Raw genomic sequence first — 10,796 nt, 5'->3', positions numbered from 1 at the left:
CTTCATTGGCCCACGGACGGATGCGGGATCCATGATGAACGCAGACGGGCGGAAGAAATGGATCACGGGCTGGAGTGAAAAGATGGACGGCTGCGATGGTAGACATCACGTGGCTGGATGGGGAGCGTTGGGAACGTTGATCACGGAAGAGGGCGCGGGAGCTGATCTGGAATGGAGCTGGGGTCTCCCGTGGTTGATGGGAGGAATGCACGGACCGGCTGGACTTGGATGCTTGGGCTCACGCGTGATCCCACGGGTGAGAGACGTGGAGGCTGCAACAGAAGGATGTGGACAGTTGGTGGGACTCCACTGTTAGCTCTCCTACTCGGTTCTGTGATCCTTGGATGACTTGCACTCAAACACAAATACAATGTTAATTAGTAAATTTTATTATTAATGATTAGCTAAAATACTAATTAAGATGGTATGACGATTGCACTTTTGTGCTCTCATCACATTCTGCTTTGATCAAAGGCTTCCTGAATTATTGTATGATTAGAATGAATGGGATGCGATCTTCTCTTACTAGAAGTAATTGATTCCTTGTTGACCTACTCATAATCTTCGTACACAATCCACCATATCCAGAAGACCTCGTACACAACTTATTGTCATGAATGAGTGTAAATCTAAACATGAATTTATGTGCACAAGATACCATGGTAATCTCAGGTCAAAGGATCAGTTGCACAACTCCCACTAAGAGAATCATCTTTTGATATGTAAGTAAGATATTCTCTTGGCAGGTCAATTCAGTGAACTCATTCCTCTAATGAGCACCCACATCTTTGTATTAGTGCCTCACACAAGTGATTGTGAGATCAATCACCCTCTGTTAGATGTATGCCCTAGAAGCCAATCTGGCAGACACATTATTAATTTTGGAACATAAATTTATACTTAACTTTATTATTATTGAATAATAAATAGGCATATTTTTTTTATATTGTTTATGTGTCTATGATGATACATATTCTCAAGAGTTGAGAATTTGAGCCATGTATCATTGGTGATTAATTTCTAAATGCTCCTGATCAATGGATCATCACGAGGACGGTGATCGATCCGATCAGTGCACAGATCGCTTTCCTTATGGATGGACGAGACTCGAGTCCACAGTGTAGGAATACTGAAGTGATAGTGCAGGTGCTTGTTAGAGAACAAGGGTACTGAGCGTAACCAAGACAAGAAGTCACTTGGATGTCTATCCACTCGTCAGTGACTTGCTTGATGTTGCAGTAGTATGACTGGTCCTTTGACCTACGGTGCTTCGGCTATTCATAGTGAGGTTATTGTAGTTTGACTGCACGTATACATAGTCTCTAATCATATGGGTCCTTGTAGTGTAGGTTTGCTGCAGTAGGTTCCCTGTAGGAGTAGGGTATGCACTTACATGGAATCTATCGACCTTGATAGAAGAGGAGTGATCCTATGTGATTTATTAGACTGAGTTCTAAGACCTTGGCCAGGGCAGTAATATACAGTGGAGAAAGAGTTTTCTCCACTATCGAACTCAAATCGAATAAATCTAGACATATAATAGACGACGGGGTTTGACGAGTTATCCATGACCTCCGGTCTGTAGGGATCCGCGATAGAAGGACTGTATCATACGATAACTGCACCAGAGGTTCATCATTCTATTCTGCTGGGTAGCCACTACATACTGCTAGATGTCACTGGTGGATGGTGAGACTCACAGGGATCATCTTGATGGTCGATAATCCCTGGTGAGTTGAGTTGGAATTGTTTCAACCCATTGAAAGGAGTTTTCAATGATATTGTGATAGAGATCGCAATATATCTCACTACCAATCAGAATAGAACCTATAGGGTCACACACATTAGAGGTAATGACCGATCCGATGGTTGAATTGTGATTAAGAATTACATATGATCAATTAGATTGATAATTGGTTAACCCGCTAAGAGTTAGTGGTTAGAAGAAGGAATAATTGCAATCGGATTGCAATTTAATTTAATTAATTGGACTTGATCACGAGTCCTACTTGGAGTTGGATTCTTGGAGTCCTAATTGGATTAGAATTTCAAATTAAATTAGAATCCTACTTGGAGTAGGATTTCTAAAGTCCTAATTGCCTTAGGGCTGAAATTTAATAAGTCTTAATTAGATTAGGATTTTCTTAAGTCCTAATTAATTTTAATTTTAATCTAATTAATTAAATGACTCCTAATTGGATTAGGATTGAAAAGTTCAATTGAGTTATGGTTCAATTAAATTCTAATTGGATTAGAATTTGGAGAAATTAAAATGGGTGTACATAATCCTATTTTGAATAGGATTGGACCCATCCTTTGGACCCAACCCTCCCTACTTGATTTGATCAACTAGGGGCTGACCATATGGGAGAAGAGGGAGGGGCCCACGCCTCTCCCTTGGCTGGTGGCGTGAAGGAAAAAGGAGGGGCCATGCCCCTCCTATTTGAATTCAAAATAGGGATAAAGATGATCTCCTAAAATTTAGGAGCTCATCCTTATCCACACACCATAAAAAAAGGGGGTCAAGGGGCTGCGAATTTTTGAGTGAATTTCCTTCATTTTCAGCCGTGAAGACCTCTCCTCTCTTCCTTTTTTCATCCGCCATCAGCAAGAAGAAAAGAAGAGGAGGCTTTCATCTCCTCTTGGTCTTTCTTCCTTGGTTCTAGCACATGGAAAAGAAACGGCTGCGAAAGGCCTTTTATTTTTCTTCCTAGATTTCTTCTTCATCTTCCTCTTCACAAAGCAATCAAGAGTTGATTCAAAGAAGAGGATCTCAGCCATCTATAGCCATCTTTGCAAGGGAGTTAGCACCCCGGGGAGATCCAAAGGCTTCAATCGATTCATTATGTCGTGTGGATACCTGTAGAGGCCAGACGTGTATGCGGCTTCCACTGAACCTTCATCAAATACCACGTAAATCAAATTTGCGGAGACTATCTACCTGCACAAGGTGAAGATCTGATCTTCTTAATCATTATTTTAAAATAATTTAATAGAATTTAATCCTAATCTATCTATAAATGGTTTTAAAATACGTTCATACGATGAACGGGATATGCGCATGTCCTTCCGCTGCGCATCTGAAATTTTTTTGTATTTTCAGCGGCATGTGACAGATCCTAACAGTGGTATCAGAGCCAGGTTACGTAGATTAAGTTAGGATTAAATTTTTAAAGGCATTTTAGATATGAAATTTAAAGGATTATACTTGCTGAAATTTTTGTATGCAGAATTTTCAGCTTGCTGATTTTTCTGCATGCTGATTTTTGGATGCTTAGATTAATGATTCTAATGCTTTGATAATATGATTACAAATGTTTGGAATCAAATCTTGCATGATCAGCAAGTCATGAGATGAAATAATCAATTAAATTACAGCCCTTAAAATAATTTTTATGCATGAGATGCGTATGGTGATGATCATGGATGGACCCTTTGAATGTGTTGAAATGTTCTACGATGTTCTATGATGCATATAATTTTTAATTTTTAGATGCCTGCGTTTATCTTAAATTCATGTATTAGAGACCTGCGTGTCTCATGAAAAAGGGTTGTAATTTTATTTTTATTTTTATTTAATTTTTAAAGCAATCTGGGATGTAATCTATGATGCGTGTTGCACGTCGATGGTTGATCGATATGTACATCAACAAGCTCAACATGCGCGGATCGAGATCAAGGATTGATTGAAGATGGATCAAGGAGTTGATCACAATTGGATCTAGAGGATCAAGATCGAGTCAAATGACCCCATCCTGGATCCATGATCATCACCATTTAATTTTATTTTGATAAATGCTTGGATGTTTAATGCTTATGTCTATGCGGGTAGATTTATATTTGCATGAGATGTGAATACGCGATCGAGTGAGACCTAAATATAAACCTCCCTAATCAGTCGAGAGTGAACCAACATGAGTTAGTCATATTAGATTAATTGATCTAATTGGTGTCTAGGCAAGCCTAAAAGGTGGTTACATAATTAGGACCTTACTCTCTAAGTAAGGGGAGCCTCCCACCTGCTTACCTGGCCAATTGTTCGATTACCTCTTATGAAGAACTCAAGTTGCAAACACTAAGACATGATTATGCAATATTAAGTCTATAGGTCTTCCACCGTAGTAGAGCTGCTAAGGTCTTTCCAGTGTTGATTTGTCTCGGCTGGACACAGTGGGCAAGTTGCATCGGAGGACTGGACCTCTCTATTAGACATGAGATGTTGCGGGGTAAAGGTGGGGTTGAGCACCAATAACTATTAGGTGAGGACCCAATGACGACTTTATTTCTGCGGTTATACGGTGGGTCTGACTTAACTAAGTAATGGGGCCAATAACTGTTAGGTGAGGTCTTCATCACCTAGAGACCAAGTACCACTGCAATATGCTTGAGAAGCATTGTACAAGAGTTGTACACTCATCCATTTATATGTCACCAATAATTGTTAGGTGATGCGGCATGTAAATCGGTGAGACTGCAGTACCCACTAGAAATCCTAGTCGCGTAGGGTTTTCGTTTCTCCATCAGGGGAGTATGAGGGATTCGAGAAAATAGTGGAAGCATATTTGTTTTAAAAGACCCTAAAACAAATAGAGTTCAAGTACAAAGTCTAACTAGAATCTTTACTCTCTACAGATCATAATGTCAGCTTCGAACCCTTTGACCTGTATCCTTGAGACCAACCGACTGACCGAAACCAATTATAAAGACTGGCTTAGAAACCTGAAAATTGTTCTGAGTTGCGAGAAATTAGGGTATGTGCTCGAGAATGACATCCCCAGGTTACCATCACGTCCGACCGATGATCAGCGTGAGACGCATGAAAAATGGACGGACGATGACATTAGAGTCAAGTGCTACATCATGGCATCCATGACTAATGAACTTCAATGCCAGCATGAGAACATGAAGACTGCTAGAAAAATACTGGCACACCTGCAAGAGTTGTATGGTGAGCAAAGCCGCACTGCACGCTTTGAAGTGTCCAAGAGGTTCTTCAAAGCAAAAATGCGCGAGGGGCAGTCTGTCCACGATCACTGTTTGACTATGATCAAGGACTTAGAGGAGCTTGAGAAGCTCAGTATGACCATGCATAAGGAACTGCAGATAGATCTGATCCTGCAATCCCTTCCTGATTTATTTGGGCAGTTTATAGTAAACTACCATATGAATAAAATTGAATGCACTAAGACCGAACTATTGAATATGTTGGTAACTGTTGAGGGGGCCTTGAAAGGTTCAAGAGGCTATGTTCTGGCTGCTGAGCTGACTTCTGGTTCCAAGAGAAAGTCTACTTGGAAGAAAAAGAAGCCTGTAAAGAAGCAGAAGAAAGACAAGAAGCCTAAGAAGAAAGTTCATAAGAAAAAGGTTAATGACAAGGAAAAATGTTTCCACTGCAATGTCGACGGCCACTGGAAAAGGAACTGCCCTTCATACCTCGAGAGCCTGAAGAACAAAAAGGCAGACACACCTTCTGAAGGTATGTTAGACTTGCTCGTAATTGAAACTAACCTTACGGTTTCTTCTACTTCTAGTTGGGTTATAGATTCTGGCTCTAGTGCTCATTTGTGCACTACTATGCAGGGTCTAAAGGAAAGTAGGAGGCTGGCGGAAGGTGCAGTAACCCTTCGGATTGGCAACGGGGCAAGAGTTGCTGCTATAGCTGTGGGTACCTATCCTCTGCGATTACCGTCTGGATTTAGTTTATTGCTTAGAGACTCTTATTATGTTCCTGCTGCTTGCAAGAATTTGATTTCTGTTTCATGTTTAGCACAAGATGGTCATATTTCGACATTTGACAAAGACTGCTGTTCTATTTATTTCAGAAATAAATAAGTTGCATGTGGTTTCATGATTGACAGTTTCTACACTTGCATGTTGATTTGTTTGTGAATGTGTCTGAGCAAGTAGTGAATGCCATAGGATCTAAAAGATCCAGAGATGAGATAAATCAGAAGTATTTATGGCACCTCAGGCTTGGCCATATTGGAGAGGATAGAATGAACAAAATGGAGAAAGATGGGCTTCTCAGCCCATTGACTTTCGAGTCATATCCAGTTTGTGGTCTTGTCTTCAAGAAAAAATGGCTAGATTGCCCTTTGTAGGACATGGGAAGAGGACCACTGACATACTTACCCTGGTATACACTGATGTGTGTGGCCCATTTGATGTGTCACCCAGGGATCGTTATTCGTACTTCATTACCTTTACTGATGACTATTCACGATATGGGTATGTGTATCTTATAAGATACAAATCTGAGTCTTTTGAAAAGTTCAAAGAATTCAGAAATGAAGTAGAAAAACAGACTGGAAAAATCCTTAAGGTTCTTCGATCAGATCGAGGAGGAGAATACCTTAGTGGGGAATTCCGGGACTATCTCAAGGAGAATAGCATAGTCTCACAATGGACGCCTTCGGGTACACCTTAACTCAACGGAGTGTCAGAAAGGAGGAATCAGACTCTATTGGATATGGTCTGATCCATGATGAGCTTCACAGATCTGCCTATGTTTCTTTGGGGAGATGCCTTATTATCCGCAATTTATTTACTGAATAGAGTTCCCTCTAAATCCGTCCCTACCACACCGTATGAGATATGGCATGGTAAGAAGCCGAGTCTTGATCATCTCAATATTTGGGAATGTCCGGCCCACATCAAACGACAACAGGCGGACAAGTTAGAGTCTAGGACCATAAGTGCTCGTTTCATAGGATATCCTAAAGAGTCATTAGGATACAATTTTTACGTCTCAGAGGATCACAATGTGTTTGTGAGCCGACATGCCATCTTCTTGGAAAAATAGTTTATCCTTGATAGAGGCAGTGGGAGAAAAATTGAGCTTGAAGAGAAAGTTTCTGAAAAGCAACGAGTAATGGATCCTATAGAACCTATTCACATAGAGCCAGTTGATCGGTTATTTCAATTTCAAAAATAAACCACGCAATAGCACGTATCCTGTAGGATAGTGATTACGGGTGTCAATCCACAGGGATTGGAGACAAGTTATTTTTCCTAATTAAATAATTACTTCAAAGGGGATAAGCTAGAGTAAATGATGAAAACTAATCATTAATATGGGTGTAGTAGTATGAATTATCTATGGAGAGAGGTGTTTAGGGCTAGATTCCACCGATAGATTTATATCTGTGACGCTTTCAATGATTGAGTTGTATGTAAGACTTGATTGCTTCCGACTACAAGCCAAAGCAATCACAAAAGAAAATTATAACTAATTTCCAGCATGAATCATCTAAGTCTAGCACAAACCATCTACTCTTACGATAAGCATGACCTGTCTAACCTAGCATGATGCATCTGATCATTAAGTCATTAAACATGAAATCGATGTCACATGAATATCTCCTCCAAACCACAGGTGTTGGATTCGATGAAATAGATCAATCTATGTAAAATATTTTATGCAAGATAAACAGTGGGATATCGGGAAGAAGAAGATAAACAGTGGATATTATTTATTAATTTATTTATTATTTGATTTATATATATACATAAATATATATATATATTTGTAAAAACACTGTTCATATGAACAGTGTTTTCACGGGATACTGTTCATATGAACAGTGTTTCCAGTAATTCTTCCCGAAATTATTTTTATTTATTTTATTATTTTATTATTATTATTTATTATTATTATTTTTTTTTATTTTTTTATTTTAAAATTATAAATTTTATATGAAGGCACGCAAGGCATTGGTTGGGAATTGACTTTGGGTTTGAGGTGGGTCATGATTGTTGATTTGCTTGAATTTGTTCTCGAGCCCAATGACATTTAATTCTTACTATACCGCTTCAGATTGAACTCAACCAGATCAGACCGTGACTTAATAAAAGGGTTAATCAAATATTTTTCCATATAATTATAACTTTCAATCTAACCAGGACCAAAGCCCATTGAATTATACCCTTAGCTTGATTGCAACTCCATCAGGTTAATAATTCGGGTCAACACAATCTCCTCCTTATATATTTTTATGAAAGATCTCAACCAGAAGAGAGACAAATTCAGAGTCTGTTTTAAGAAAAGTATTATTTACCTCTTACCATAATTTAAATTTATTTCATTGTTTATTCAATTTCATGGTAAAACAAGTAGTTATCCGTTTAAGAACATTGATAAGTGCTGGAAAAAGAATATTAAATTATAGATTAATCAGCACTTATCACACCCCCAAACCTATGTTTTGCTAGTCCTCGAGCAAAATGAAATTAAAGAAAAGCTTTAACTCACTTTCGCAGGCATCGCGATTGCATTTACCATATGCAACAAGGCTTTAAACCCCTAGGTTACCCTAGTGGACGAGTTATAGTCTCGTGAGGGTTTCCAGTGAAGATACCCACAAACTTCAATATCATTTATTGTTATGATTAATTTGTTGTTGTTGTTGTTATTTTTTTTTTATTTTATTTTTTTTTTTAATTCGATTGATGAAACTTCAAATTTCAAGTGCATACTAGCTAGAAAAAAAAAACTTTTTTTTTAATTAAAATCTAATTTAAGATACATAAATGATAAGAATTTCAAAGCACACACGGTTTTATTTACTAAGTCAGCCCAAATTCTAGATTAGTATGCAATCTAAGTTAAAGTCATTAAGTTTCCGTTTAGGGAGTTGTAAGACTTATTTATACTGGAGTGCTCGGTGAAATCTGGACCGTACACAAGCTAAGGGTTCGGATCTCCAAAATATTGTTAATACTAGTAGTTTCCAAGGATTGGTCGAAAAGACCTACTCACTGATTCAAAATCATCTTATCTGCAGGATTTCGAGAGTTGTGGATGTTTACTTTAGTACCTCACGGGCTTTATCTGTAATATTCCAGTTTACTCGAATTTTTGCAACGACGGCTTTCACACTATTGTCTTTTCGGTCAATACAGCATTTTTTCCTTTTTTTTTCTTTTTTTTTAAGAAAGATATATAAATTGTGCACTTTTACTCTTGTGGTGATTTCTCCGTGTAACGAGCAATCAGTCGACAACTCTCACACCAGTTGGCATAAGGTGTCGGGCATCAAGACTCCCCTACGGACTTATGCTCGGAGTCCTCATCACAAGCCCACTTGATCTTTGACAATAGGTAGCCCTTTTCGATGTTCCTGACTAAATCCATTTTTATTGATGTTTTTTTTTTTTTTTGGATTAGATAAGTATGATTCATCAGGGTCCAAGGTTGCTACCATACTCTCAACATAATGTCGAGCCTAGACCTTAGAAGAGTCGGCCAGTGTGTAGTGAAATTCCAAAGTATTAATTAGCTTACAACTTCCTAAGAGAGACTTAATAAAAAGAACTTAAATTTGTATTACTTCCCACTAGTCATTGGGCTTTTTAGATTTTATATACCTTGTGTGTTCATCATTCTCGCATAAATGTATATAAATTAGGGTTTTTTTTTAACAAAAACTTTTTTTTTAATAACTTTTTTTTTATTATTTTATAAAAAATGAAAATAAACACATTTTATTTAAAAAAATATTTTTATTTTTTATTTTTTTTCTTTTTTAAAAAAATGATATTTATTATTATTATTATTATTATTTATTTTTTTATTTTTTATTTTTTATTTTTTATTTATTTTTTATTTTTTTTATTTTTTTTAATTTTTTTATTTTTTTTTTGACGAAAATCAAGATGAATACCCCCAAACCTAAACCTAACATTGTCCTCAATGTTAAGAAATAATCTAAGAGAATTGGGTTGCCTCCCAACAAGCGCTAAGTTTATTGTCTTCAGCCAGACATAGTGAGATAGTTTTTGCATCTCCTTCTATGAGGTCATCTATTTTGTCTATCATAAAACACTCAATTTCCCTTGTGGGTTGGTCGGCCGCATTGAACACATTTAATTTTACCTTCATATTCCCAAATGATATGTTCATTACCCCTGTTCTACAATTGATGCACGCATTGGCTGTTGCTAAAAAGGGCCGCCCAAGGATAACGGGGATTTGTTTATTAGGATTGGGCTCATGTTCCATATCAAGGACAATGAAATCTACTGGAAAATAGAATTTATCTACCTTGACAAGAACATCTTCAATTATCCCACGTGGTGTTTTTACAGATCGATCAGCCAATTGAAGGGATACCGAGGTTGGTTTTAACTCACCTAAACCAAGTTTCTCATAAACTGAATAAGGTAAAAGGTTGACACTTGCCCCTAGATCTAAGAGTGCTCGATCAATGAAATTATTTCCTAAGACACAGGAGATGGTGGGAGCACCAGGATCTTTGAATTTTGGAGGGATGTTGTGTTGGAGAATAGAACTCACTTGCTCAGTTAGGAAGACCTTTTTAGGCACATGTGTCCTAGATTTTCGCTTTTGTGTACAAAGGTCTTTGAGAAATTTGGCATAGGAGGGAACTTGTCTGATGGCATCAAGGAGTGGGAGGTTGATTTTAACTTGTTTGAAGACCTCCATCATCTCTTCTAATGAAGTTCCCTTTTTGCCAAATGGAGAGGGTGAAGTAAGAGCTTCAGGAAATGGGGCCTTTGGGATGTGAGTTTTGGCAGAAGATGGACTAGCCGAAGAAGAAGAAGAAGGTTTTAGATTTTCATTTGACATATTTCTATTCTCTTCTTCACCTTCCTTATTGTTGTCCTCCCCAATCTTATTGTCTATTATACGTCCACTCCTTAGGATAGTCAAAGCATTGGCTTGTTCATGATGAATTGCATTTAGTTGATTTTCTTGAGCCATGTATTGTCCCCTAGGATTACTTAGTGGTTGGCTTGGAAGCTTTCCTTCCTCTCGCTTGTTTAGTGCATTAGCT

This window comes from Phoenix dactylifera, unplaced genomic scaffold, assembly GCF_009389715.1.
Source record: "Phoenix dactylifera cultivar Barhee BC4 unplaced genomic scaffold, palm_55x_up_171113_PBpolish2nd_filt_p 002000F, whole genome shotgun sequence".
NCBI lineage: Eukaryota > Viridiplantae > Streptophyta > Magnoliopsida > Arecales > Arecaceae > Phoenix > Phoenix dactylifera.
This window is presented reverse-complemented; position numbering follows the sequence as displayed.